General features: G+C 47.4%; 49 non-coding genes and 25 pseudogenes across 49 annotated transcripts; all 74 read left to right on the top strand.

The window, feature by feature from the left end:
* The first annotated feature begins 9 nt into the window (after window positions 1-9).
* On the top strand, window positions 10-118 carry LOC138457937 (5S ribosomal RNA; annotated as a pseudogene).
* A 106-nt stretch (window positions 119-224) lies between these two features.
* LOC138456934 (5S ribosomal RNA) lies at window positions 225-333 on the top strand (annotated as a pseudogene).
* A 463-nt stretch (window positions 334-796) lies between these two features.
* On the top strand, window positions 797-915 carry LOC138458058 (5S ribosomal RNA). Its single transcript, XR_011262349.1, has one exon. It is a non-coding gene; the product is annotated as a 5S ribosomal RNA (ribosomal RNA).
* A 106-nt stretch (window positions 916-1,021) lies between these two features.
* Window positions 1,022-1,140, top strand: LOC138454032 (5S ribosomal RNA). The gene has a single exon (XR_011260727.1). It is a non-coding gene; the product is annotated as a 5S ribosomal RNA (ribosomal RNA).
* Window positions 1,141-1,246: 106 nt separating this feature from the next.
* On the top strand, window positions 1,247-1,355 carry LOC138456932 (5S ribosomal RNA; annotated as a pseudogene).
* A 453-nt stretch (window positions 1,356-1,808) lies between these two features.
* Window positions 1,809-1,927, top strand: LOC138462879 (5S ribosomal RNA). Its single transcript, XR_011265467.1, has one exon. It is a non-coding gene; the product is annotated as a 5S ribosomal RNA (ribosomal RNA).
* A 106-nt stretch (window positions 1,928-2,033) lies between these two features.
* Window positions 2,034-2,152, top strand: LOC138454527 (5S ribosomal RNA). The gene has a single exon (XR_011261200.1). It is a non-coding gene; the product is annotated as a 5S ribosomal RNA (ribosomal RNA).
* A 106-nt stretch (window positions 2,153-2,258) lies between these two features.
* LOC138462089 (5S ribosomal RNA) lies at window positions 2,259-2,377 on the top strand. The gene has a single exon (XR_011264692.1). It is a non-coding gene; the product is annotated as a 5S ribosomal RNA (ribosomal RNA).
* Window positions 2,378-2,483: 106 nt separating this feature from the next.
* LOC138459941 (5S ribosomal RNA) lies at window positions 2,484-2,602 on the top strand. The gene has a single exon (XR_011262720.1). It is a non-coding gene; the product is annotated as a 5S ribosomal RNA (ribosomal RNA).
* Window positions 2,603-2,699: 97 nt separating this feature from the next.
* LOC138459476 (5S ribosomal RNA) lies at window positions 2,700-2,808 on the top strand (annotated as a pseudogene).
* A 463-nt stretch (window positions 2,809-3,271) lies between these two features.
* Window positions 3,272-3,390, top strand: LOC138463613 (5S ribosomal RNA). The gene has a single exon (XR_011266199.1). It is a non-coding gene; the product is annotated as a 5S ribosomal RNA (ribosomal RNA).
* Window positions 3,391-3,496: 106 nt separating this feature from the next.
* LOC138462464 (5S ribosomal RNA) lies at window positions 3,497-3,615 on the top strand. The gene has a single exon (XR_011265059.1). It is a non-coding gene; the product is annotated as a 5S ribosomal RNA (ribosomal RNA).
* A 106-nt stretch (window positions 3,616-3,721) lies between these two features.
* On the top strand, window positions 3,722-3,840 carry LOC138462086 (5S ribosomal RNA). Its single transcript, XR_011264690.1, has one exon. It is a non-coding gene; the product is annotated as a 5S ribosomal RNA (ribosomal RNA).
* Window positions 3,841-3,947: 107 nt separating this feature from the next.
* On the top strand, window positions 3,948-4,056 carry LOC138456931 (5S ribosomal RNA; annotated as a pseudogene).
* A 453-nt stretch (window positions 4,057-4,509) lies between these two features.
* On the top strand, window positions 4,510-4,628 carry LOC138462878 (5S ribosomal RNA). Its single transcript, XR_011265466.1, has one exon. It is a non-coding gene; the product is annotated as a 5S ribosomal RNA (ribosomal RNA).
* Window positions 4,629-4,734: 106 nt separating this feature from the next.
* On the top strand, window positions 4,735-4,853 carry LOC138454516 (5S ribosomal RNA). Its single transcript, XR_011261189.1, has one exon. It is a non-coding gene; the product is annotated as a 5S ribosomal RNA (ribosomal RNA).
* A 106-nt stretch (window positions 4,854-4,959) lies between these two features.
* Window positions 4,960-5,078, top strand: LOC138453996 (5S ribosomal RNA). The gene has a single exon (XR_011260693.1). It is a non-coding gene; the product is annotated as a 5S ribosomal RNA (ribosomal RNA).
* Window positions 5,079-5,184: 106 nt separating this feature from the next.
* Window positions 5,185-5,303, top strand: LOC138459940 (5S ribosomal RNA). Its single transcript, XR_011262719.1, has one exon. It is a non-coding gene; the product is annotated as a 5S ribosomal RNA (ribosomal RNA).
* Window positions 5,304-5,400: 97 nt separating this feature from the next.
* LOC138456420 (5S ribosomal RNA) lies at window positions 5,401-5,509 on the top strand (annotated as a pseudogene).
* Window positions 5,510-5,951: 442 nt separating this feature from the next.
* LOC138454499 (5S ribosomal RNA) lies at window positions 5,952-6,070 on the top strand. Its single transcript, XR_011261173.1, has one exon. It is a non-coding gene; the product is annotated as a 5S ribosomal RNA (ribosomal RNA).
* Window positions 6,071-6,176: 106 nt separating this feature from the next.
* On the top strand, window positions 6,177-6,295 carry LOC138454505 (5S ribosomal RNA). Its single transcript, XR_011261178.1, has one exon. It is a non-coding gene; the product is annotated as a 5S ribosomal RNA (ribosomal RNA).
* A 106-nt stretch (window positions 6,296-6,401) lies between these two features.
* Window positions 6,402-6,520, top strand: LOC138455656 (5S ribosomal RNA; annotated as a pseudogene).
* A 106-nt stretch (window positions 6,521-6,626) lies between these two features.
* LOC138456463 (5S ribosomal RNA) lies at window positions 6,627-6,745 on the top strand (annotated as a pseudogene).
* Window positions 6,746-6,851: 106 nt separating this feature from the next.
* LOC138458788 (5S ribosomal RNA) lies at window positions 6,852-6,960 on the top strand (annotated as a pseudogene).
* Window positions 6,961-7,066: 106 nt separating this feature from the next.
* Window positions 7,067-7,185, top strand: LOC138462085 (5S ribosomal RNA). Its single transcript, XR_011264689.1, has one exon. It is a non-coding gene; the product is annotated as a 5S ribosomal RNA (ribosomal RNA).
* A 106-nt stretch (window positions 7,186-7,291) lies between these two features.
* On the top strand, window positions 7,292-7,400 carry LOC138459004 (5S ribosomal RNA; annotated as a pseudogene).
* Window positions 7,401-7,863: 463 nt separating this feature from the next.
* Window positions 7,864-7,982, top strand: LOC138461368 (5S ribosomal RNA). The gene has a single exon (XR_011263985.1). It is a non-coding gene; the product is annotated as a 5S ribosomal RNA (ribosomal RNA).
* Window positions 7,983-8,088: 106 nt separating this feature from the next.
* Window positions 8,089-8,207, top strand: LOC138463172 (5S ribosomal RNA). Its single transcript, XR_011265758.1, has one exon. It is a non-coding gene; the product is annotated as a 5S ribosomal RNA (ribosomal RNA).
* A 106-nt stretch (window positions 8,208-8,313) lies between these two features.
* Window positions 8,314-8,432, top strand: LOC138454424 (5S ribosomal RNA). Its single transcript, XR_011261101.1, has one exon. It is a non-coding gene; the product is annotated as a 5S ribosomal RNA (ribosomal RNA).
* Window positions 8,433-8,538: 106 nt separating this feature from the next.
* On the top strand, window positions 8,539-8,647 carry LOC138456117 (5S ribosomal RNA; annotated as a pseudogene).
* Window positions 8,648-8,753: 106 nt separating this feature from the next.
* On the top strand, window positions 8,754-8,872 carry LOC138459111 (5S ribosomal RNA). The gene has a single exon (XR_011262536.1). It is a non-coding gene; the product is annotated as a 5S ribosomal RNA (ribosomal RNA).
* A 106-nt stretch (window positions 8,873-8,978) lies between these two features.
* On the top strand, window positions 8,979-9,097 carry LOC138462084 (5S ribosomal RNA). Its single transcript, XR_011264688.1, has one exon. It is a non-coding gene; the product is annotated as a 5S ribosomal RNA (ribosomal RNA).
* A 106-nt stretch (window positions 9,098-9,203) lies between these two features.
* LOC138457936 (5S ribosomal RNA) lies at window positions 9,204-9,312 on the top strand (annotated as a pseudogene).
* Window positions 9,313-9,418: 106 nt separating this feature from the next.
* LOC138456930 (5S ribosomal RNA) lies at window positions 9,419-9,527 on the top strand (annotated as a pseudogene).
* Window positions 9,528-9,990: 463 nt separating this feature from the next.
* On the top strand, window positions 9,991-10,109 carry LOC138458046 (5S ribosomal RNA). The gene has a single exon (XR_011262348.1). It is a non-coding gene; the product is annotated as a 5S ribosomal RNA (ribosomal RNA).
* A 106-nt stretch (window positions 10,110-10,215) lies between these two features.
* On the top strand, window positions 10,216-10,334 carry LOC138454031 (5S ribosomal RNA). Its single transcript, XR_011260726.1, has one exon. It is a non-coding gene; the product is annotated as a 5S ribosomal RNA (ribosomal RNA).
* A 106-nt stretch (window positions 10,335-10,440) lies between these two features.
* On the top strand, window positions 10,441-10,549 carry LOC138456929 (5S ribosomal RNA; annotated as a pseudogene).
* A 453-nt stretch (window positions 10,550-11,002) lies between these two features.
* On the top strand, window positions 11,003-11,121 carry LOC138462877 (5S ribosomal RNA). The gene has a single exon (XR_011265465.1). It is a non-coding gene; the product is annotated as a 5S ribosomal RNA (ribosomal RNA).
* A 106-nt stretch (window positions 11,122-11,227) lies between these two features.
* Window positions 11,228-11,346, top strand: LOC138454493 (5S ribosomal RNA). The gene has a single exon (XR_011261167.1). It is a non-coding gene; the product is annotated as a 5S ribosomal RNA (ribosomal RNA).
* A 106-nt stretch (window positions 11,347-11,452) lies between these two features.
* Window positions 11,453-11,571, top strand: LOC138462083 (5S ribosomal RNA). Its single transcript, XR_011264687.1, has one exon. It is a non-coding gene; the product is annotated as a 5S ribosomal RNA (ribosomal RNA).
* Window positions 11,572-11,677: 106 nt separating this feature from the next.
* Window positions 11,678-11,796, top strand: LOC138459939 (5S ribosomal RNA). Its single transcript, XR_011262718.1, has one exon. It is a non-coding gene; the product is annotated as a 5S ribosomal RNA (ribosomal RNA).
* Window positions 11,797-11,893: 97 nt separating this feature from the next.
* LOC138459475 (5S ribosomal RNA) lies at window positions 11,894-12,002 on the top strand (annotated as a pseudogene).
* Window positions 12,003-12,465: 463 nt separating this feature from the next.
* On the top strand, window positions 12,466-12,584 carry LOC138463612 (5S ribosomal RNA). Its single transcript, XR_011266198.1, has one exon. It is a non-coding gene; the product is annotated as a 5S ribosomal RNA (ribosomal RNA).
* A 106-nt stretch (window positions 12,585-12,690) lies between these two features.
* LOC138454481 (5S ribosomal RNA) lies at window positions 12,691-12,809 on the top strand. The gene has a single exon (XR_011261156.1). It is a non-coding gene; the product is annotated as a 5S ribosomal RNA (ribosomal RNA).
* Window positions 12,810-12,915: 106 nt separating this feature from the next.
* Window positions 12,916-13,034, top strand: LOC138462082 (5S ribosomal RNA). The gene has a single exon (XR_011264686.1). It is a non-coding gene; the product is annotated as a 5S ribosomal RNA (ribosomal RNA).
* Window positions 13,035-13,141: 107 nt separating this feature from the next.
* On the top strand, window positions 13,142-13,250 carry LOC138456927 (5S ribosomal RNA; annotated as a pseudogene).
* A 453-nt stretch (window positions 13,251-13,703) lies between these two features.
* LOC138462876 (5S ribosomal RNA) lies at window positions 13,704-13,822 on the top strand. Its single transcript, XR_011265464.1, has one exon. It is a non-coding gene; the product is annotated as a 5S ribosomal RNA (ribosomal RNA).
* A 106-nt stretch (window positions 13,823-13,928) lies between these two features.
* LOC138454468 (5S ribosomal RNA) lies at window positions 13,929-14,047 on the top strand. The gene has a single exon (XR_011261144.1). It is a non-coding gene; the product is annotated as a 5S ribosomal RNA (ribosomal RNA).
* Window positions 14,048-14,153: 106 nt separating this feature from the next.
* On the top strand, window positions 14,154-14,272 carry LOC138453995 (5S ribosomal RNA). The gene has a single exon (XR_011260692.1). It is a non-coding gene; the product is annotated as a 5S ribosomal RNA (ribosomal RNA).
* Window positions 14,273-14,378: 106 nt separating this feature from the next.
* On the top strand, window positions 14,379-14,497 carry LOC138459938 (5S ribosomal RNA). The gene has a single exon (XR_011262717.1). It is a non-coding gene; the product is annotated as a 5S ribosomal RNA (ribosomal RNA).
* A 97-nt stretch (window positions 14,498-14,594) lies between these two features.
* On the top strand, window positions 14,595-14,703 carry LOC138456419 (5S ribosomal RNA; annotated as a pseudogene).
* Window positions 14,704-15,145: 442 nt separating this feature from the next.
* On the top strand, window positions 15,146-15,264 carry LOC138454498 (5S ribosomal RNA). Its single transcript, XR_011261172.1, has one exon. It is a non-coding gene; the product is annotated as a 5S ribosomal RNA (ribosomal RNA).
* A 106-nt stretch (window positions 15,265-15,370) lies between these two features.
* Window positions 15,371-15,489, top strand: LOC138454456 (5S ribosomal RNA). The gene has a single exon (XR_011261133.1). It is a non-coding gene; the product is annotated as a 5S ribosomal RNA (ribosomal RNA).
* Window positions 15,490-15,595: 106 nt separating this feature from the next.
* On the top strand, window positions 15,596-15,714 carry LOC138455655 (5S ribosomal RNA; annotated as a pseudogene).
* A 106-nt stretch (window positions 15,715-15,820) lies between these two features.
* On the top strand, window positions 15,821-15,939 carry LOC138456462 (5S ribosomal RNA; annotated as a pseudogene).
* A 106-nt stretch (window positions 15,940-16,045) lies between these two features.
* On the top strand, window positions 16,046-16,154 carry LOC138458787 (5S ribosomal RNA; annotated as a pseudogene).
* Window positions 16,155-16,260: 106 nt separating this feature from the next.
* LOC138462081 (5S ribosomal RNA) lies at window positions 16,261-16,379 on the top strand. The gene has a single exon (XR_011264685.1). It is a non-coding gene; the product is annotated as a 5S ribosomal RNA (ribosomal RNA).
* Window positions 16,380-16,485: 106 nt separating this feature from the next.
* LOC138459003 (5S ribosomal RNA) lies at window positions 16,486-16,594 on the top strand (annotated as a pseudogene).
* A 463-nt stretch (window positions 16,595-17,057) lies between these two features.
* LOC138461367 (5S ribosomal RNA) lies at window positions 17,058-17,176 on the top strand. The gene has a single exon (XR_011263984.1). It is a non-coding gene; the product is annotated as a 5S ribosomal RNA (ribosomal RNA).
* A 106-nt stretch (window positions 17,177-17,282) lies between these two features.
* On the top strand, window positions 17,283-17,401 carry LOC138459098 (5S ribosomal RNA). The gene has a single exon (XR_011262534.1). It is a non-coding gene; the product is annotated as a 5S ribosomal RNA (ribosomal RNA).
* Window positions 17,402-17,507: 106 nt separating this feature from the next.
* On the top strand, window positions 17,508-17,626 carry LOC138462080 (5S ribosomal RNA). Its single transcript, XR_011264683.1, has one exon. It is a non-coding gene; the product is annotated as a 5S ribosomal RNA (ribosomal RNA).
* A 106-nt stretch (window positions 17,627-17,732) lies between these two features.
* Window positions 17,733-17,841, top strand: LOC138457935 (5S ribosomal RNA; annotated as a pseudogene).
* Window positions 17,842-17,947: 106 nt separating this feature from the next.
* Window positions 17,948-18,056, top strand: LOC138457466 (5S ribosomal RNA; annotated as a pseudogene).
* A 463-nt stretch (window positions 18,057-18,519) lies between these two features.
* LOC138458034 (5S ribosomal RNA) lies at window positions 18,520-18,638 on the top strand. Its single transcript, XR_011262346.1, has one exon. It is a non-coding gene; the product is annotated as a 5S ribosomal RNA (ribosomal RNA).
* Window positions 18,639-18,744: 106 nt separating this feature from the next.
* Window positions 18,745-18,863, top strand: LOC138454030 (5S ribosomal RNA). The gene has a single exon (XR_011260725.1). It is a non-coding gene; the product is annotated as a 5S ribosomal RNA (ribosomal RNA).
* Window positions 18,864-18,969: 106 nt separating this feature from the next.
* LOC138456926 (5S ribosomal RNA) lies at window positions 18,970-19,078 on the top strand (annotated as a pseudogene).
* Window positions 19,079-19,531: 453 nt separating this feature from the next.
* Window positions 19,532-19,650, top strand: LOC138462875 (5S ribosomal RNA). Its single transcript, XR_011265463.1, has one exon. It is a non-coding gene; the product is annotated as a 5S ribosomal RNA (ribosomal RNA).
* Window positions 19,651-19,756: 106 nt separating this feature from the next.
* Window positions 19,757-19,875, top strand: LOC138454102 (5S ribosomal RNA). The gene has a single exon (XR_011260795.1). It is a non-coding gene; the product is annotated as a 5S ribosomal RNA (ribosomal RNA).
* Window positions 19,876-19,981: 106 nt separating this feature from the next.
* Window positions 19,982-20,100, top strand: LOC138462079 (5S ribosomal RNA). The gene has a single exon (XR_011264682.1). It is a non-coding gene; the product is annotated as a 5S ribosomal RNA (ribosomal RNA).
* A 106-nt stretch (window positions 20,101-20,206) lies between these two features.
* LOC138459936 (5S ribosomal RNA) lies at window positions 20,207-20,325 on the top strand. Its single transcript, XR_011262716.1, has one exon. It is a non-coding gene; the product is annotated as a 5S ribosomal RNA (ribosomal RNA).
* A 97-nt stretch (window positions 20,326-20,422) lies between these two features.
* Window positions 20,423-20,531, top strand: LOC138459474 (5S ribosomal RNA; annotated as a pseudogene).
* A 463-nt stretch (window positions 20,532-20,994) lies between these two features.
* On the top strand, window positions 20,995-21,113 carry LOC138463611 (5S ribosomal RNA). Its single transcript, XR_011266197.1, has one exon. It is a non-coding gene; the product is annotated as a 5S ribosomal RNA (ribosomal RNA).
* A 106-nt stretch (window positions 21,114-21,219) lies between these two features.
* On the top strand, window positions 21,220-21,338 carry LOC138454445 (5S ribosomal RNA). The gene has a single exon (XR_011261122.1). It is a non-coding gene; the product is annotated as a 5S ribosomal RNA (ribosomal RNA).
* Window positions 21,339-21,444: 106 nt separating this feature from the next.
* On the top strand, window positions 21,445-21,563 carry LOC138462078 (5S ribosomal RNA). Its single transcript, XR_011264681.1, has one exon. It is a non-coding gene; the product is annotated as a 5S ribosomal RNA (ribosomal RNA).
* The last annotated feature ends 105 nt before the right edge of the window (window positions 21,564-21,668 follow it).

The following is a 21,668-nucleotide window of genomic DNA, read 5'->3' as shown; positions in this document are numbered from 1 at the left end:
AGGCCCAGAGCCTACGGCCACACCACACTGAATGCGTCTGATCTCGGAAGCTAAGCAGTGTCGGGCCTCGTTAGTACCTGGATGGGAGACCGCCTGGGAATACCAGGTGCTGTAGGCTTTTTTGTGCTCCAAGTTCAGGAAGTGAGCCATTTCACAATTACCTTTCAAAACTGCAAGGTCTAGCCGACTAGATGCTTAAAAGTACAAAACTCACTAGGCCCAGAGCCTACGGCCACACCACACTGAATGCGCCCGATCTCGGAAGCTAAGCAGGGTCGGGCCTAGTTAGTACCTGGATGGGAGACTGCCTGGGAATACCAGGTGCTGTAGGCTTTTTTGGGCTCCATGATTATTAATTGCGCAACTTCTCAATTATTTTTCAAATTTGGTATGTTTCCAAAATAATTGTATACCGTTTTATAGCGGAAATGTTGGACAACATCATGAGGGCTGGAGCTACCTTTTTACATAGAATTAGCATACAGGTAGTGTGTTCATGGGTAATAAATCGACTTTCACATGTAATGCAGTACAGAGAATATTGAGTCCTTCAAGAGGCATGAAAGAAAACCATTATTGTGTTGATTGTTCTCTCCACCTCCCTGCAACAGACACAGGATGGATGAATTAAAGTTATCCTACCAGACATAGGAGTCCTGAATGGGCCCACCAGTCTTATATATCTCGCCTGATCGAGCCTGATCGAGCGATGAGCGTGGTATCATGTTGCAAGTGGCTGCATGGCTTAGCTTACTAAATGCAAATGCATAAGAGTAATATTCTTAGCATTCCTAGAGCCTACGGCCACACCACACTGAATGCACCCGATCTCGTCTGATCTCGGAAGTTAAGCAGTGTTAGGCCTAGTTAGTACCTGGATGGGAGACCGCCTGGGAATACCAGGTGCTGTAGGCTTTTTTGTGCTCCAAGTTCAGGAAGTGAACCCTTTCTCAATTGCCTTTCAAAACTGCAAGGTCTAGCCGACTAGATGCTTAAAAGTACAAAACTCATTAGGCCCAGAGCCTACGGCCACACCACACTGAGTGCGCCTGATCTCGTCTGATCTCGGAAGCTAAGCATTGTTGGGCCTAGTTAGTACCTGGATGGGAGACCGCCTGGGAATACCAGGTGCTGTAGGCTTTTTTGTGCTCCAAGTTCAGGAAGTGAGCCATTTCTCAATTGCCTTTCAAAACTGCAAGGTCTAGCCGACTAGATGCTTAAAAGTACAAAACTCACTAGGCCCAGAGCCTACGGCCACACCACACTGAATGCGCCCGATCTCGGAAGCTAAGCAGGGTCGGGCCTAGTTAGTACCTGGATGGGAGACTGCCTGGGAATACCAGGTGCTGTAGGCTTTTTTGTGCTCCATGATTAGTAATTGCGCAACTTCTCAATTATTTTTCAAATTTGGTATGTTTCCAAAATAATTGTATCCCGTTTTATAGCGGAAATGTTGGACAACATCATGAGGGCTGGAGCTACCTTTTTACATAGAATTAGCATACAAGTAGTGTGTTCATGGGTAATAAATCGACTTTCACATGTAATGCAGTACAGAGAATATTGAGTCCTTCAAGAGGCATGAAAGAAACCCATTATTGTGTTGATTGTTCTCTCCACCTCCCTGCAACAGACACAGGATGGATGAATTAAAGTTATCCTACCAGACATAGGAGTCCTGAATGGGCCCACCAGTCTTATATATCTCGCCTGATCGAGCGATGAGCGTGGTATCATGTTGCAAGTGGCTGCATGGCTTAGCTTACTAAATGCAAATGCATAAGAGTAATATTCTTAGCATTCCTAGAGCCTACGGCCACACCACACTGAATGCACCCGATCTCGTCTGATCTCGGAAGTGAAGCAGTGTCAGGCCTAGTTAGTACCTGGATGGGAGACCGCCTGGGAATACCAGGTGCTGTAGGCTTTTTTGTGCTCCAAGTTCAGGAAGTGAGCCCTTTCTCAATTGCCTTTTAAAACTGCAAGGTCTAGCCGACTAGATGCTTAAAAGTACAAAACTTCCTAGGCCCAGAGCCTACGGCCACACCACACTGAATGCGCCTGATCTCGTCTGATCTCAGAAGCTAAGCAGTGTCGGGCCTAGTTAGTACCTGGATGGGAGACCGCCTGGGAATACCAGGTGCTGTAGGCTTTTTTGTACTCCAAGTTCAGGAAGTGAGCCATTTCTCAATTGCCTTTCAAAACTGCAAGGTCTAGCCGACTAGATGCTTAAAAGTACAAAACTCACAAGGCCCAGAGCCTACGGCCACACCACACTGAATGCGCCCGATCTCGTCTGATCTCGGAAGCTAAGCAGTGTCGGGCCTCGTTAGTACCTGGATGGGAGACCGCCTGGGAATACCAGGTGCTGTAGGCTTTTTTGTGCTCCAAGTTCAGGAAGTGAGCCATTTCTCAATTGCCTTTCAAAACTGCAAGGTCTAGCTGACTAGATGCTTAAAAGTACAAAACTCACTAGGCCCAGAGCCTACGGCCACACCACACTGATTGCGCCCGATCTCGTCTGATCTCGGAAGCTAAGCAGTGTCGGGCCTAGTTAGTACCTGGATGGGAGACCACCTGGGAATACCAGGTGCTGTAGGCTTTTTTGTGCTCCAAGTTCAGGAAGTGAGCCATTTCACAATTGCCTTTCAAAACTGCAAGGTCTAGTGCTTAAAAGTACAAAACTCACTAGGCCTAGAGCCTACGGCCACACCACACTGAATGCGCCCGATCTCAGAAACTAAGCAGGGTCGGGCCTAGTTAGTACCTGGATGGGAGACTGCCTGGGAATACCAGGTGCTGTAGGCTTTTTTGTGCTCCATGATTAGTAATTGCGCAACTTCTCAATTATTTTTCAAATTTGGTATGTTTCCAAAATAATTGTATCCCGTTTTATAGCGGAAATGTTGGACAACATCATGAGGGCTGGAGCTACCTTTTTACATAGAATTAGCATACAGGTAGTGTGTTCATGGGTAATAAATCGACTTTCACATGTAATGCAGTACAGAGAATATTGAGTCCTTCAAGAGGCATGAAAGAAAACCATTATTGTGTTGATTGTTCTCTCCACCTCCCTGCAACAGACACAGGATGGATGAATTAAAGTTATCCTACCAGACATAGGAGTCCTGAATGGGCCCACCAGTCTTATATATCTCGCCTGATCGAGCCTGATCGAGCGATGAGCGTGGTATCATGTTGCAAGTGGCTGCATGGCTTAGCTTACTAAATGCAAATGCATAAGAGTAATATTCTTAGCATTCCTAGAGCCTACGGCCACACCACACTGAATGCACCCGATCTCGTCTGATCTTGGAAGTTAAGCAGTGTCAGGCCTAGTTAGTACCTGGATGGGAGACCGCCTGGGAATACCAGGTGCTGTAGGCTTTTTTGTGCTCCAAGTTCAGGAAGTGAGCCCTTTCTCAATTGCCTTTTAAAACTGCAAGGTCTAGCCGACTAGATGCTTAAAAGTACAAAACTCACTAAGCCCAGAGCCTACGGCCACACCACACTGAATGCGCCTGATCTCGTCTGATCTCAGAAGCTAAGCAGTGTCGGGCCTAGTTAGTACCTGGATGGGAGACCGCCAGGGAATACCAGGTGCTGTAGGCTTTTTTGTACTCCAAGTTCAGGAAGTGAGCCATTTCTCAATTGCCTTTCAAAACTGCAAGGTCTAGCCGACTAGATGCTTAAAAGTACAAAACTCACAAGGCCCAGAGCCTACGGCCACACCACACTGAATGCGCCCGATCTCGTCTGATCTCGGAAGCTAAGCAGTGTCGGGCCTCGTTAGTACCTGGATGGGAGACCGCCTGGGAATACCAGGTGCTGTAGGCTTTTTTTGTGCTCCAAGTTCAGGAAGTGAGCCATTTCACAATTGCCTTTCAAAACTGCAAGGTCTAGCCGACTAGATGCTTAAAAGTACAAAACTCACTAGGCCCAGAGCCTACGGCCACACCACACTGAATGCGCCCGATCTCGGAAGCTAAGCAGGGTCGGGCCTAGTTAGTACCTGGATGGGAGACTGCCTGGGAATACCAGGTGCTGTAGGCTTTTTTGTGCTCCATGATTAGTAATTGCGCAACTTCTCAATTATTTTTCAAATTTGGTATGTTTCCAAAATAATTGTATCCCGTTTAATAGCGGAAATGTTGGACAACATCATGAGGGCTGGAGCTACCTTTTTACATAGAATTAGCATACAAGTAGTGTGTTCATGGGTAATAAATCGACTTTCACATGTAATGCAGTACAGAGAATATTGAGTCCTTCAAGAGGCATGAAAGAAACCCATTATTGTGTTGATTGTTCTCTCCACCTCCCTGCAACAGACACAGGATGGATGAATTAAAGTTATCCTACCAGACATAGGAGTCCTGAATGGGCCCACCAGTCTTATATATCTCGCCTGATCGAGCGATGAGCGTGGTATCATGTTGCAAGTGGCTGCATGGCTTAGCTTACTAAATGCAAATGCATAAGAGTAATATTCTTAGCATTCCTAGAGCCTACGGCCACACCACACTGAATGCACCCGATCTCGTCTGATCTCGGAAGTGAAGCAGTGTCAGGCCTAGTTAGTACCTGGATGGGAGACCGCCTGGGAATACCAGGTGCTGTAGGCTTTTTTGTGCTCCAAGTTCAGGAAGTGAGCCCTTTCTCAATTGCCTTTTAAAACTGCAAGGTCTAGCCGACTAGATGCTTAAAAGTACAAAACTTCCTAGGCCCAGAGCCTACGGCCACACCACACTGAATGCGCCTGATCTCGTCTGATCTCAGAAGCTAAGCAGTGTCGGGCCTAGTTAGTACCTGGATGGGAGACCGCCTGGGAATACCAGGTGCTGTAGGCTTTTTTGTACTCCAAGTTCAGGAAGTGAGCCATTTCTCAATTGCCTTTCAAAACTGCAAGGTCTAGCCGACTAGATGCTTAAAAGTACAAAACTCACAAGGCCCAGAGCCTACGGCCACACCACACTGAATGCGCCCGATCTCGCTTGATCTCGGAAGCTAAGCAGTGTCGGGCCTCGTTAGTACCTGGATGGGAGACCGCCTGGGAATACCAGGTGCTGTAGGCTTTTTTGTGCTCCAAGTTCAGGAAGTGAGCCATTTCTCAATTGCCTTTCAAAACTGCAAGGTCTAGCTGACTAGATGCTTAAAAGTACAAAACTCACTAGGCCCAGAGCCTACGGCCACACCACACTGATTGCGCCCGATCTCGTCTGATCTCGGAAGCTAAGCAGTGTCGGGCCTAGTTAGTACCTGGATGGGAGACCACCTGGGAATACCAGGTGCTGTAGGCTTTTTTGTGCTCCAAGTTCAGGAAGTGAGCCATTTCACAATTGCCTTTCAAAACTGCAAGGTCTAGTGCTTAAAAGTACAAAACTCACTAGGCCTAGAGCCTACGGCCACACCACACTGAATGCGCCCGATCTCGGAAGCTAAGCAGGGTTGGGCCTAGTTAGTACCTGGATGGGAGACTGCCTGGGAATACCAGGTGCTGTAGGCTTTTTTGTGCTCCATGATTAGTAATTGCGCAACTTCTCAATTATTTTTCAAATTTGGTATGTTTCCAAAATAATTGTATCCCGTTTTATAGCGGAAATGTTGGACAACATCATGAGGGCTGGAGCTACCTTTTTACATAGAATTAGCATACAGGTAGTGTGTTCATGGGTAATAAATCGACTTTCACATGTAATGCAGTACAGAGAATATTGAGTCCTTCAAGAGGCATGAAAGAAAACCATTATTGTGTTGATTGTTCTCTCCACCTCCCTGCAACAGACACAGGATGGATGAATTAAAGTTATCCTACCAGACATAGGAGTCCTGAATGGGCCCACCAGTCTTATATATCTCGCCTGAGCGTGGTATCATGTTGCAAGTGGCTGCATGGCTTAGCTTACTAAATGCAAATGCATAAGAGTAATATTCTTAGCATTCCTAGAGCCTAGGGCCACACCACACTGAATGCACCCGATCTCGTCTGATCTTGGAAGTTAAGCAGTGTCAGGCCTAGTTAGTACCTGGATGGGAGACCGCCTGGGAATACCAGGTGCTGTAGGCTTTTTTGTGCTCCAAGTTCAGGAAGTGAGCCCTTTCTCAATTGCCTTTTAAAACTGCAAGGTCTAGCCGACTAGATGCTTAAAAGTACAAAACTCACTAGGCCCAGAGCCTACGGCCACACCACACTGAATGCGCCTGATCTCGTCTGATCTCAGAAGCTAAGCAGTGTCGGGCCTAGTTAGTACCTGGATGGGAGACCGCCTGGGAATACCAGGTGCTGTAGGCTTTTTTGTACTCCAAGTTCAGGAAGTGAGCCATTTCTCAATTGCCTTTCAAAACTGCAAGGTCTAGCCGACTAGATGCTTAAAAGTACAAAACTCACAAGGCCCAGAGCCTACGGCCACACCACACTGAATGGGCCCTATCTCGTCTGATCTCGGAAGCTAAGCAGTGTCGGGCCTCGTTAGTACCTGGATGGGAGACCGCCTGGGAATACCAGGTGCTGTAGGCTTTTTTGTGCTCCAAGTTCAGGAAGTGAGCCATTTCTCAATTGCCTTTCAAAACTGCAAGGTCTAGCTGACTAGATGCTTAAAAGTACAAAACTCACTAGGCCCAGAGCCTACGGCCACACCACACTGATTGCGCCTGATCTTGCCTGATCTAGGAAGCTAAGCAGTGTTAGGCCTAGTTAGTACCTGGATGGGAGACCACCTGGGAATACCAGGTGCTGTAGGCTTTTTTGTGCTCCAAGTTCAGGAAGTGAGCCATTTCACAATTGCCTTTCAAAACTGCAAGGTCTAGCCGACTAGATGCTTAAAAGTACAAAACTCACTGGGCCCAGAGCCTACGGCCACACCACACTGAATGCGCCCGATCTCCGAAGCTAAGCAGGGTCGGGCCTAGTTAGTACCTGGATGGGAGACTGCCTGGGAATACCAGGTGCTGTAGGCTTTTTTGTACTCCAAGTTCAGGAAGTGAGCCATTTCTCAATTGCCTTTCAAAACTGCAAGGTCTAACCGACTAGATGCTTAAAAGTACAAAACTCACAAGGCCCAGAGCCTACGGCCACACCACACTGAATGCGCCCGATCTCGTCTGATCTCGGAAGCTAAGCAGTGTCGGGCCTCGTTAGTACCTGGATGGGAGACCGCCTGGGAATACCAGGTGCTGTAGGCTTTTTTGTGCTCCAAGTTCAGGAAGTGAGCCATTTCACAATTGCCTTTCAAAACTGCAAGGTCTAGCCGACTAGATGCTTAAAAGTACAAAACTCACTAGGCCCAGAGCCTACGGCCACACCACACAGAATGTGCCCGATCTCGGAAGCTAAGCAGGGTCGGGCCTAGTTAGTACCTGGATGGGAGACTGCCTGGGAATACCAGGTGCTGTAGGCTTTTTTGTGCTCCATGATTAGTAATTGCGCAACTTCTCAATTATTTTTCAAATTTGGTATGTTTCCAAAATAATTGTGTCCCGTTTTATAGCGGAAATGTTGGACAACATCATGAGGGCTGGAGCTACCTTTTTACATAGAATTAGCATACAGGTAGTGTGTTCATGGGTAATAAATCGACTTTCACATGTAATGCAGTACAGAGAATATTGAGTCCTTCAAGAGGCATGAAAGAAACCCATTATTGTGTTGATTGTTCTCTCCACCTCCCTGCAACAGACACAGGATGGATGAATTAAAGTTATCCTACCAGACATAGGAGTCCTGAATGGGCCCACCAGTCTTATATATCTCGCCTGATCGAGCCGGATCGAGCGATGAGCGTGGTATCATGTTGCAAGTGGCTGCATGGCTTAGCTTACTAAATGCAAATGCATAAGAGTAATATTCTTAGCATTCCTAGAGCCTACGGCCACACCACACTGAATGCACCCGATCTCGTCTGATCTCGGAAGTTAAGCAGTGTCAGGCCTAGTTAGTACCTGGATGGGAGACCGCCTGGGAATACCAGGTGCTGTAGGCTTTTTTGTGCTCCAAGTTCAGGAAGTGAGCCCTTTCTCAATTGCCTTTTAAAACTGCAAGGTCTAGCCGACTAGATGCTTAAAAGTACAAAACTCACAAGGCCCAGAGCCTACGGCCACACCACACTGAATGTGCCCGATCTCGTCTGATCTCGGAAGCTAAGCAGTGTCGGGCCTCGTTAGTACCTGGATGGGAGACCACCTGGGAATACCAGGTGCTGTAGGCTTTTTTGTGCTCCAAGTTCAGGAAGTGAGCCATTTCTCAATTGCCTTTCAAAACTGCAAGGTCTAGCTGACTAGATGCTTAAAAGTACAAAACTCACTAGGCCCAGAGACTACGGACACACCACACTGATTGCGCCCGATCTCGTCTGATCTCGGAAGCTAAGCAGTGTCGGGCCTAGTTAGTACCTGGATGGGAGACCACCTGGGAATACCAGGTGCTGTAGGCTTTTTTGTGCTCCAAGTTCAGGAAGTGAGCCATTTCACAATTGCCTTTCAAAACTGCAAGGTCTAGCCGACTAGATGCTTAAAAGTACAAAACTCACTAGGCCCAGAGCCTACGGCCACACCACACTGAATGCGCCCGATCTCGGAAGCTAAGCAGGGTCGGGCCTAGTTAGTACCTGGATGGGAGACCGCCTGGGAATACCAGGTGCTGTAGGCTTTTTTGTACTCCAAGTTCAGGAAGTGAGCCATTTCTCAATTGCCTTTTAAAACTGCAAGGTCTAGCCGACTAGATGCTTAAAAGTACAAAACTCACTAGGCCCAGAGCCTACAGCCACACCACACTGAATGCGCCTGATCTCGTCTGATCTCAGAAGCTAAGCAGTGTCGGGCCTAGTTAGTACCTGGATGGGAGACCGCCTGGGAATACCAGGTGCTGTAGGCTTTTTTGTACTCCAAGTTCAGGAAGTGAGCCATTTCTCAATTGCCTTTCAAAACTGCAAGGTCTAGCCGACTAGATGCTTAAAAGTACAAAACTCACAAGGCCCAGAGCCTACGGCCACACCACACTGAATGCGCCCGATCTCGTCTGATCTCGGAAGCTAAGCAGTGTCGGGCCTCGTTAGTACCTGGATGGGAGACCGCCTGGGAATACCAGGTGCTGTAGGCTTTTTTGTGCTCCAAGTTCAGGAAGGGAGCCATTTCTCAATTGCCTTTCAAAACTGCAAGGTCTAGCTGACTAGATGCTTAAAAGTACAAAACTCACAAGGCCCAGAGCCTACGGCCACACCACACTGAATGCGTCTGATCTCGGAAGCTAAGCAGTGTCGGGCCTCGTTAGTACCTGGATGGGAGACCGCCTGGGAATACCAGGTGCTGTAGGCTTTTTTGTGCTCCAAGTTCAGGAAGTGAGCCATTTCACAATTACCTTTCAAAACTGCAAGGTCTAGCCGACTAGATGCTTAAAAGTACAAAACTCACTAGGCCCAGAGCCTACGGCCACACCACACTGAATGCGCCCGATCTCGGAAGCTAAGCAGGGTCGGGCCTAGTTAGTACCTGGATGGGAGACTGCCTGGGAATACCAGGTGCTGTAGGCTTTTTTGTGCTCCATGATTATTAATTGCGCAACTTCTCAATTATTTTTCAAATTTGGTATGTTTCCAAAATAATTGTATACCGTTTTATAGCGGAAATGTTGGACAACATCATGAGGGCTGGAGCTACCTTTTTACATAGAATTAGCATACAGGTAGTGTGTTCATGGGTAATAAATCGACTTTCACATGTAATGCAGTACAGAGAATATTGAGTCCTTCAAGAGGCATGAAAGAAAACCATTATTGTGTTGATTGTTCTCTCCACCTCCCTGCAACAGACACAGGATGGATGAATTAAAGTTATCCTACCAGACATAGGAGTCCTGAATGGGCCCACCAGTCTTATATATCTCGCCTGATCGAGCCTGATCGAGCGATGAGCGTGGTATCATGTTGCAAGTGGCTGCATGGCTTAGCTTACTAAATGCAAATGCATAAGAGTAATATTCTTAGCATTCCTAGAGCCTACGGCCACACCACACTGAATGCACCCGATCTCGTCTGATCTCGGAAGTTAAGCAGTGTTAGGCCTAGTTAGTACCTGGATGGGAGACCGCCTGGGAATACCAGGTGCTGTAGGCTTTTTTGTGCTCCAAGTTCAGGAAGTGAACCCTTTCTCAATTGCCTTTCAAAACTGCAAGGTCTAGCCGACTAGATGCTTAAAAGTACAAAACTCATTAGGCCCAGAGCCTACGGCCACACCACACTGAGTGCGCCTGATCTCGTCTGATCTCGGAAGCTAAGCATTGTTGGGCCTAGTTAGTACCTGGATGGGAGACCGCCTGGGAATACCAGGTGCTGTAGGCTTTTTTGTGCTCCAAGTTCAGGAAGTGAGCCATTTCTCAATTGCCTTTCAAAACTGCAAGGTCTAGCCGACTAGATGCTTAAAAGTACAAAACTCACTAGGCCCAGAGCCTACGGCCACACCACACTGAATGCGCCCGATCTCGGAAGCTAAGCAGGGTCGGGCCTAGTTAGTACCTGGATGGGAGACTGCCTGGGAATACCAGGTGCTGTAGGCTTTTTTGTGCTCCATGATTAGTAATTGCGCAACTTCTCAATTATTTTTCAAATTTGGTATGTTTCCAAAATAATTGTATCCCGTTTTATAGCGGAAATGTTGGACAACATCATGAGGGCTGGAGCTACCTTTTTACATAGAATTAGCATACAAGTAGTGTGTTCATGGGTAATAAATCGACTTTCACATGTAATGCAGTACAGAGAATATTGAGTCCTTCAAGAGGCATGAAAGAAACCCATTATTGTGTTGATTGTTCTCTCCACCTCCCTGCAACAGACACAGGATGGATGAATTAAAGTTATCCTACCAGACATAGGAGTCCTGAATGGGCCCACCAGTCTTATATATCTCGCCTGATCGAGCGATGAGCGTGGTATCATGTTGCAAGTGGCTGCATGGCTTAGCTTACTAAATGCAAATGCATAAGAGTAATATTCTTAGCATTCCTAGAGCCTACGGCCACACCACACTGAATGCACCCGATCTCGTCTGATCTCGGAAGTGAAGCAGTGTCAGGCCTAGTTAGTACCTGGATGGGAGACCGCCTGGGAATACCAGGTGCTGTAGGCTTTTTTGTGCTCCAAGTTCAGGAAGTGAGCCCTTTCTCAATTGCCTTTTAAAACTGCAAGGTCTAGCCGACTAGATGCTTAAAAGTACAAAACTTCCTAGGCCCAGAGCCTACGGCCACACCACACTGAATGCGCCTGATCTCGTCTGATCTCAGAAGCTAAGCAGTGTCGGGCCTAGTTAGTACCTGGATGGGAGACCGCCTGGGAATACCAGGTGCTGTAGGCTTTTTTGTACTCCAAGTTCAGGAAGTGAGCCATTTCTCAATTGCCTTTCAAAACTGCAAGGTCTAGCCGACTAGATGCTTAAAAGTACAAAACTCACAAGGCCCAGAGCCTACGGCCACACCACACTGAATGCGCCCGATCTCGTCTGATCTCGGAAGCTAAGCAGTGTCGGGCCTCGTTAGTACCTGGATGGGAGACCGCCTGGGAATACCAGGTGCTGTAGGCTTTTTTGTGCTCCAAGTTCAGGAAGTGAGCCATTTCTCAATTGCCTTTCAAAACTGCAAGGTCTAGCTGACTAGATGCTTAAAAGTACAAAACTCACTAGGCCCAGAGCCTACGGCCACACCACACTGATTGCGCCCGATCTCGTCTGATCTCGGAAGCTAAGCAGTGTCGGGCCTAGTTAGTACCTGGATGGGAGACCACCTGGGAATACCAGGTGCTGTAGGCTTTTTTGTGCTCCAAGTTCAGGAAGTGAGCCATTTCACAATTGCCTTTCAAAACTGCAAGGTCTAGTGCTTAAAAGTACAAAACTCACTAGGCCTAGAGCCTACGGCCACACCACACTGAATGCGCCCGATCTCAGAAACTAAGCAGGGTCGGGCCTAGTTAGTACCTGGATGGGAGACTGCCTGGGAATACCAGGTGCTGTAGGCTTTTTTGTGCTCCATGATTAGTAATTGCGCAACTTCTCAATTATTTTTCAAATTTGGTATGTTTCCAAAATAATTGTATCCCGTTTTATAGCGGAAATGTTGGACAACATCATGAGGGCTGGAGCTACCTTTTTACATAGAATTAGCATACAGGTAGTGTGTTCATGGGTAATAAATCGACTTTCACATGTAATGCAGTACAGAGAATATTGAGTCCTTCAAGAGGCATGAAAGAAAACCATTATTGTGTTGATTGTTCTCTCCACCTCCCTGCAACAGACACAGGATGGATGAATTAAAGTTATCCTACCAGACATAGGAGTCCTGAATGGGCCCACCAGTCTTATATATCTCGCCTGATCGAGCCTGATCGAGCGATGAGCGTGGTATCATGTTGCAAGTGGCTGCATGGCTTAGCTTACTAAATGCAAATGCATAAGAGTAATATTCTTAGCATTCCTAGAGCCTACGGCCACACCACACTGAATGCACCCGATCTCGTCTGATCTTGGAAGTTAAGCAGTGTCAGGCCTAGTTAGTACCTGGATGGGAGACCGCCTGGGAATACCAGGTGCTGTAGGCTTTTTTGTGCTCCAAGTTCAGGAAGTGAGCCCTTTCTCAATTGCCTTTTAAAACTGCAAGGTCTAGCCGACTAGATGCTTAAAAGTACAAAACTCACTAGGCCCAGAGCCTACGGCCACACCACACTGAATGCGCCTGATCTCGTCTGATCTCAGAAGCTAAGCAGTGTCGGGCCTAGTTAGTACCTGGATGGGAGACCGCCTGGGAATACCAGGTGCTGTAGGCTTTTTTGTACTCCAAGTTCAGGAAGTGAGCCATTTCTCAATTGCCTTTCAAAACTGCAAGGTCTAGCCGACTAGATGCTTAAAAGTACAAAACTCACAAGGCCCAGAGCCTACGGCCACACCACACTGAATGCGCCCGATCTCGTCTGATCTCGGAAGCTAAGCAGTGTCGGGCCTCGTTAGTACCTGGATGGGAGACCGCCTGGGAATACCAGGTGCTGTAGGCTTTTTTTGTGCTCCAAGTTCAGGAAGTGAGCCATTTCACAATTGCCTTTCAAAACTGCAAGGTCTAGCCGACTAGATGCTTAAAAGTACAAAACTCACTAGGCCCAGAGCCTACGGCCACACCACACTGAATGCGCCCGATCTCGGAAGCTAAGCAGGGTCGGGCCTAGTTAGTACCTGGATGGGAGACTGCCTGGGAATACCAGGTGCTGTAGGCTTTTTTGTGCTCCATGATTAGTAATTGCGCAACTTCTCAATTATTTTTCAAATTTGGTATGTTTCCAAAATAATTGTATCCCGTTTAATAGCGGAAATGTTGGACAACATCATGAGGGCTGGAGCTACCTTTTTACATAGAATTAGCATACAAGTAGTGTGTTCATGGGTAATAAATCGACTTTCACATGTAATGCAGTACAGAGAATATTGAGTCCTTCAAGAGGCATGAAAGAAACCCATTATTGTGTTGATTGTTCTCTCCACCTCCCTGCAACAGACACAGGATGGATGAATTAAAGTTATCCTACCAGACATAGGAGTCCTGAATGGGCCCACCAGTCTTATATATCTCGCCTGATCGAGCGATGAGCGTGGTATCATGTTGCAAGTGGCTGCATGGCTTAGCTTACTAAATGCAAATGCATAAGAGTAATATTCTTAGCATTCCTAGAGCCTACGGCCACACCACACTGAATGCACCCGATCTCGTCTGATCTCGGAAGTGAAGCAGTGTCAGGCCTAGTTAGTACCTGGATGGGAGACCGCCTGGGAATACCAGGTGCTGTAGGCTTTTTTGTGCTCCAAGTTCAGGAAGTGAGCCCTTTCTCAATTGCCTTTTAAAACTGCAAGGTCTAGCCGACTAGATGCTTAAAAGTACAAAACTTCCTAGGCCCAGAGCCTACGGCCACACCACACTGAATGCGCCTGATCTCGTCTGATCTCAGAAGCTAAGCAGTGTCGGGCCTAGTTAGTACCTGGATGGGAGACCGCCTGGGAATACCAGGTGCTGTAGGCTTTTTTGTACTCCAAGTTCAGGAAGTGAGCCATTTCTCAATTGCCTTTCAAAACTGCAAGGTCTAGCCGACTAGATGCTTAAAAGTACAAAACTCACAAGGCCCAGAGCCTACGGCCACACCACACTGAATGCGCCCGATCTCGCTTGATCTCGGAAGCTAAGCAGTGTCGGGCCTCGTTAGTACCTGGATGGGAGACCGCCTGGGAATACCAGGTGCTGTAGGCTTTTTTGTGCTCCAAGTTCAGGAAGTGAGCCATTTCTCAATTGCCTTTCAAAACTGCAAGGTCTAGCTGACTAGATGCTTAAAAGTACAAAACTCACTAGGCCCAGAGCCTACGGCCACACCACACTGATTGCGCCCGATCTCGTCTGATCTCGGAAGCTAAGCAGTGTCGGGCCTAGTTAGTACCTGGATGGGAGACCACCTGGGAATACCAGGTGCTGTAGGCTTTTTTGTGCTCCAAGTTCAGGAAGTGAGCCATTTCACAATTGCCTTTCAAAACTGCAAGGTCTAGTGCTTAAAAGTACAAAACTCACTAGGCCTAGAGCCTACGGCCACACCACACTGAATGCGCCCGATCTCGGAAGCTAAGCAGGGTTGGGCCTAGTTAGTACCTGGATGGGAGACTGCCTGGGAATACCAGGTGCTGTAGGCTTTTTTGTGCTCCATGATTAGTAATTGCGCAACTTCTCAATTATTTTTCAAATTTGGTATGTTTCCAAAATAATTGTATCCCGTTTTATAGCGGAAATGTTGGACAACATCATGAGGGCTGGAGCTACCTTTTTACATAGAATTAGCATACAGGTAGTGTGTTCATGGGTAATAAATCGACTTTCACATGTAATGCAGTACAGAGAATATTGAGTCCTTCAAGAGGCATGAAAGAAAACCATTATTGTGTTGATTGTTCTCTCCACCTCCCTGCAACAGACACAGGATGGATGAATTAAAGTTATCCTACCAGACATAGGAGTCCTGAATGGGCCCACCAGTCTTATATATCTCGCCTGAGCGTGGTATCATGTTGCAAGTGGCTGCATGGCTTAGCTTACTAAATGCAAATGCATAAGAGTAATATTCTTAGCATTCCTAGAGCCTAGGGCCACACCACACTGAATGCACCCGATCTCGTCTGATCTTGGAAGTTAAGCAGTGTCAGGCCTAGTTAGTACCTGGATGGGAGACCGCCTGGGAATACCAGGTGCTGTAGGCTTTTTTGTGCTCCAAGTTCAGGAAGTGAGCCCTTTCTCAATTGCCTTTTAAAACTGCAAGGTCTAGCCGACTAGATGCTTAAAAGTACAAAACTCACTGGGCCCAGAGCCTACGGCCACACCACACTGAATGCGCCTGATCTCGTCTGATCTCAGAAGCTAAGCAGTGTCGGGCCTAGTTAGTACCTGGATGGGAGACCGCCTGGGAATACCAGGTGCTGTAGGCTTTTTTGTACTCCAAGTTCAGGAAGTGAGCCATTTCTCAATTGCCTTTCAAAACTGCAAGGTCTAGCCGACTAGATGCTTAAAAGTACAAAACTCACAAGGCCCAGAGCCTACGGCCACACCACACTGAATGGGCCCTATCTCGTCTGATCTCGGAAGCTAAGCAGTGTCGGGCCTCGTTAGTACCTGGATGGGAGACCGCCTGGGAATACCAGGTGCTGTAGGCTTTTTTGTGCTCCAAGTTCAGGAAGTGAGCCATTTCTCAATTGCCTTTCAAAACTGCAAGGTCTAGCTGACTAGATGCTTAAAAGTACAAAACTCACTAGGCCCAGAGCCTACGGCCACACCACACTGATTGCGCCTGATCTTGCCTGATCTAGGAAGCTAAGCAGTGTTAGGCCTAGTTAGTACCTGGATGGGAGACCACCTGGGAATACCAGGTGCTGTAGGCTTTTTTGTGCTCCAAGTTCAGGAAGTGAGCCATTTCACAATTGCCTTTCAAAACTGCAAGGTCTAGCCGACTAGATGCTTAAAAGTACAAAACTCACTGGGCCCAGAGCCTACGGCCACACCACACTGAATGCGCCCGATCTCCGAAGCTAAGCAGGGTCGGGCCTAGTTAGTACCTGGATGGGAGACTGCCTGGGAATACCAGGTGCTGTAGGCTTTTTTGTACTCCAAGTTCAGGAAGTGAGCCATTTCTCAATTGCCTTTCAAAACTGCAAGGTCTAACCGACTAGATGCTTAAAAGTACAAAACTCACAAGGCCCAGAGCCTACGGCCACACCACACTGAATGCGCCCGATCTCGTCTGATCTCGGAAGCTAAGCAGTGTCGGGCCTCGTTAGTACCTGGATGGGAGACCGCCTGGGAATACCAGGTGCTGTAGGCTTTTTTGTGCTCCAAGTTCAGGAAGTGAGCCATTTCACAATTGCCTTTCAAAACTGCAAGGTCTAGCCGACTAGATGCTTAAAAGTACAAAACTCACTAGGCCCAGAGCCTACGGCCACACCACACAGAATGTGCCCGATCTCGGAAGCTAAGCAGGGTCGGGCCTAGTTAGTACCTGGATGGGAGACTGCCTGGGAATACCAGGTGCTGTAGGCTTTTTTGTGCTCCATGATTAGTAATTGCGCAACTTCTCAATTATTTTTCAAATTTGGTATGTTTCCAAAATAATTGTGTCCCGTTTTATAGCGGAAATGTTGGACAACATCATGAGGGCTGGAGCTACCTTTTTACATAGAATTAGCATACAGGTAGTGTGTTCATGGGTAATAAATCGACTTTCACATGTAATGCAGTACAGAGAATATTGAGTCCTTCAAGAGGCATGAAAGAAACCCATTATTGTGTTGATTGTTCTCTCCACCTCCCTGCAACAGACACAGGATGGATGAATTAAAGTTATCCTACCAGACATAGGAGTCCTGAATGGGCCCACCAGTCTTATATATCTCGCCTGATCGAGCCGGATCGAGCGATGAGCGTGGTATCATGTTGCAAGTGGCTGCATGGCTTAGCTTACTAAATGCAAATGCATAAGAGTAATATTCTTAGCATTCCTAGAGCCTACGGCCACACCACACTGAATGCACCCGATCTCGTCTGATCTCGGAAGTTAAGCAGTGTCAGGCCTAGTTAGTACCTGGATGGGAGACCGCCTGGGAATACCAGGTGCTGTAGGCTTTTTTGTACTCCAAGTTCAGGAAGTGAGCCATTTCTCAATTGCCTTTTAAAACTGCAAGGTCTAGCCGACTAGATGCTTAAAAGTACAAAACTCACTAGGCCCAGAGCCTACAGCCACACCACACTGAATGCGCCTGATCTCGTCTGATCTCAGAAGCTAAGCAGTGTCGGGCCTAGTTAGTACCTGGATGGGAGACCGCCTGGGAATACCAGGTGCTGTAGGCTTTTTTGTACTCCAAGTTCAGGAAGTGAGCCATTTCTCAATTGCCTTTCAAAACTGCAAGGTCTAGCCGACTAGATGCTTAAAAGTACAAAACTCACAAGGCCCAGAGCCTACGGCCACACCACACTGAATGCGCCCGATCTCGTCTGATCTCGGAAGCTAAGCAGTGTCGGGCCTCGTTAGTACCTGGATGGGAGACCGCCTGGGAATACCAGGTGCTGTAGGCTTTTTTGTGCTCCAAGTTCAGGAAGGGAGCCATTTCTCAATTGCCTTTCAAAACTGCAAGGTCTAGCTGACTAGATGCTTAAAAGTACAAAACTCACAAGGCCCAGAGCCTACGGCCACACCACACTGAATGCGTCTGATCTCGGAAGCTAAGCAGTGTCGGGCCTCGTTAGTACCTGGATGGGAGACCGCCTGGGAATACCAGGTGCTGTAGGCTTTTTTGTGCTCCAAGTTCAGGAAGTGAGCCATTTCACAATTACCTTTCAAAACTGCAAGGTCTAGCCGACTAGATGCTTAAAAGTACAAAACTCACTAGGCCCAGAGCCTACAGCCACACCACACTGAATGCGCCCGATCTCGGAAGCTAAGCAGGGTCGGGCCTAGTTAGTACCTGGATGGGAGACTGCCTGGGAATACCAGGTGCTGTAGGCTTTTTTGTGCTCCATGATTATTAATTGCGCAACTTCTCAATTATTTTTCAAATTTGGTATGTTTCCAAAATAATTGTATACCGTTTTATAGCGGAAATGTTGGACAACATCATGAGGGCTGGAGCTACCTTTTTACATAGAATTAGCATACAGGTAGTGTGTTCATGGGTAATAAATCGACTTTCACATGTAATGCAGTACAGAGAATATTGAGTCCTTCAAGAGGCATGAAAGAAAACCATTATTGTGTTGATTGTTCTCTCCACCTCCCTGCAACAGACACAGGATGGATGAATTAAAGTTATCCTACCAGACATAGGAGTCCTGAATGGGCCCACCAGTCTTATATATCTCGCCTGATCGAGCCTGATCGAGCGATGAGCGTGGTATCATGTTGCAAGTGGCTGCATGGCTTAGCTTACTAAATGCAAATGCATAAGAGTAATATTCTTAGCATTCCTAGAGCCTACGGCCACACCACACTGAATGCACCCGATCTCGTCTGATCTCGGAAGTTAAGCAGTGTTAGGCCTAGTTAGTACCTGGATGGGAGACCGCCTGGGAATACCAGGTGCTGTAGGCTTTTTTGTGCTCCAAGTTCAGGAAGTGAACCCTTTCTCAATTGCCTTTCAAAACTGCAAGGTCTAGCCGACTAGATGCTTAAAAGTACAAAACTCATTAGGCCCAGAGCCTACGGCCACACCACACTGAGTGCGCCTGATCTCGTCTGATCTCGGAAGCTAAGCATTGTTGGGCCTAGTTAGTACCTGGATGGGAGACCGCCTGGGAATACCAGGTGCTGTAGGCTTTTTTGTGCTCCAAGTTCAGGAAGTGAGCCATTTCTCAATTGCCTTTCAAAACTGCAAGGTCTAGCCGACTAGATGCTTAAAAGTACAAAACTCACTAGGCCCAGAGCCTACGGCCACACCACACTGAATGCGCCCGATCTCGGAAGCTAAGCAGGGTCGGGCCTAGTTAGTACCTGGATGGGAGACTGCCTGGGAATACCAGGTGCTGTAGGCTTTTTTGTGCTCCATGATTAGTAATTGCGCAACTTCTCAATTATTTTTCAAATTTGGTATGTTTCCAAAATAATTGTATCCCGTTTTATAGCGGAAATGTTGGACAACATCATGAGGGCTGGAGCTACCTTTTTACATAGAATTAGCATACAAGTAGTGTGTTCATGGGTAATAAATCGACTTTCACATGTAATGCAGTACAGAGAATATTGAGTCCTTCAAGAGGCATGAAAGAAACCCATTATTGTGTTGATTGTTCTCTCCACCTCCCTGCAACAGACACAGGATGGATGAATTAAAGTTATCCTACCAGACATAGGAGTCCTGAATGGGCCCACCAGTCTTATATATCTCGCCTGATCGAGCGATGAGCGTGGTATCATGTTGCAAGTGGCTGCATGGCTTAGCTTACTAAATGCAAATGCATAAGAGTAATATTCTTAGCATTCCTAGAGCCTACGGCCACACCACACTGAATGCACCCGATCTCGTCTGATCTCGGAAGTGAAGCAGTGTCAGGCCTAGTTAGTACCTGGATGGGAGACCGCCTGGGAATACCAGGTGCTGTAGGCTTTTTTGTGCTCCAAGTTCAGGAAGTGAGCCCTTTCTCAATTGCCTTTTAAAACTGCAAGGTCTAGCCGACCAGATGCTTAAAAGTACAAAACTTCCTAGGCCCAGAGCCTACGGCCACACCACACTGAATGCGCCTGATCTCGTCTTATCTCAGAAGCTAAGCAGTGTCGGGCCTAGTTAGTACCTGGATGGGAGACCGCCTGGGAATACCAGGTGCTGTAGGCTTTTTTGTACTCCAAGTTCAGGAAGTGAGCCATTTCTCAATTGCCTTTCAAAACTGCAAGGTCTAGCCGACTAGATGCTTAAAAGTACAAAACTCACAAGGCCCAGAGCCTACGGCCACACCACACTGAATGCGCCCGATCTCGTCTGATCTCGGAAGCTAAGCAGTGTCGGGCCTCGTTAGTACCTGGATGGGAGACCGCCTGGGAATACCAGGTGCTGTAGGCTTTTTTGTGCTCCAAGTTCAGGAAGTGAGCCATTTCTCAATTGCCTTTCAAAACTGCAAGGTCTAGCTGACTAGATGCTTAAAAGTACAAAACTCACTAGGCCCAGAGCCTACGGCCACACCACACTGATTGCGCCCGATCTCGTCTGATCTCGGAAGCTAAGCAGTGTCGGGCCTAGTTAGTACCTGGATGGGAGACCACCTGGGAATACCAGGTGCTGTAGGCTTTTTTGTGCTCCAAGTTCAGGAAGTGAGCCATTTCACAATTGCCTTTCAAAACTGCAAGGTCTAGTGCTTAAAAGTACAAAACTCACTAGGCCTAGAGCCTACGGCCACACCACACTGAATGCGCCCGATCTCAGAAACTAAGCAGGGTCGGGCCTAGTTAGTACCTGGATGGGAGACTGCCTGGGAATACCAGGTGCTGTAGGCTTTTTTGTGCTCCATGATTAGTAATTGCGCAACTTCTCAATTATTTTTCAAATTTGGTATGTTTCCAAAATAATTGTATCCCGTTTTATAGCGGAAATGTTGGACAACATCATGAGGGCTGGAGCTACCTTTTTACATAGAATTAGCATACAGGTAGTGTGTTCATGGGTAATAAATCGACTTTCACATGTAATGCAGTACAGAGAATATTGAGTCCTTCAAGAGGCATGAAAGAAAACCATTATTGTGTTGATTGTTCTCTCCACCTCCCTGCAACAGACACAGGATGGATGAATTAAAGTTATCCTACCAGACATAGGAGTCCTGAATGGGCCCACCAGTCTTATATATCTCGCCTGATCGAGCCTGATCGAGCGATGAGCGTGGTATCATGTTGCAAGTGGCTGCATGGCTTAGCTTACTAAATGCAAATGCATAAGAGTAATATTCTTAGCATTCCTAGAGCCTACGGCCACACCACACTGAATGCACCCGATCTCGTCTGATCTTGGAAGTTAAGCAGTGTCAGGCCTAGTTAGTACCTGGATGGGAGACCGCCTGGGAATACCAGGTGCTGTAGGCTTTTTTGTGCTCCAAGTTCAGGAAGTGAGCCCTTTCTCAATTGCCTTTTAAAACTGCAAGGTCTAGCCGACTAGATGCTTAAAAGTACAAAACTCACTAGGCCCAGAGCCTACGGCCACACCACACTGAATGCGCCTGATCTCGTCTGATCTCAGAAGCTAAGCAGTGTCGGGCCTAGTTAGTACCTGGATGGGAGACCGCCTGGGAATACCAGGTGCTGTAGGCTTTTTTGTACTCCAAGTTCAGGAAGTGAGCCATTTCTCAATTGCCTTTCAAAACTGCAAGGTCTAGCCGACTAGATGCTTAAAAGTACAAAACTCACAAGGCCCAGAGCCTACGGCCACACCACACTGAATGCGCCCGATCTCGTCTGATCTCGGAAGCTAAGCAGTGTCGGGCCTCGTTAGTACCTGGATGGGAGACCGCCTGGGAATACCAGGTGCTGTAGGCTTTTTTTGTGCTCCAAGTTCAGGAAGTGAGCCATTTCACAATTGCCTTTCAAAACTGCAAGGTCTAGCCGACTAGATGCTTAAAAGTACAAAACTCACTAGGCCCA

Source organism: Ambystoma mexicanum, chromosome 4p (genome assembly GCF_040938575.1).
Source record: "Ambystoma mexicanum isolate Mex_15411 chromosome 4p, UKY_AmexF1_1, whole genome shotgun sequence".
Classification (NCBI taxonomy): domain Eukaryota; kingdom Metazoa; phylum Chordata; class Amphibia; order Caudata; family Ambystomatidae; genus Ambystoma; species Ambystoma mexicanum.
Note: the sequence above shows the minus strand (reverse complement) of the source record. Positions and strands in the feature narration are given on the sequence as shown.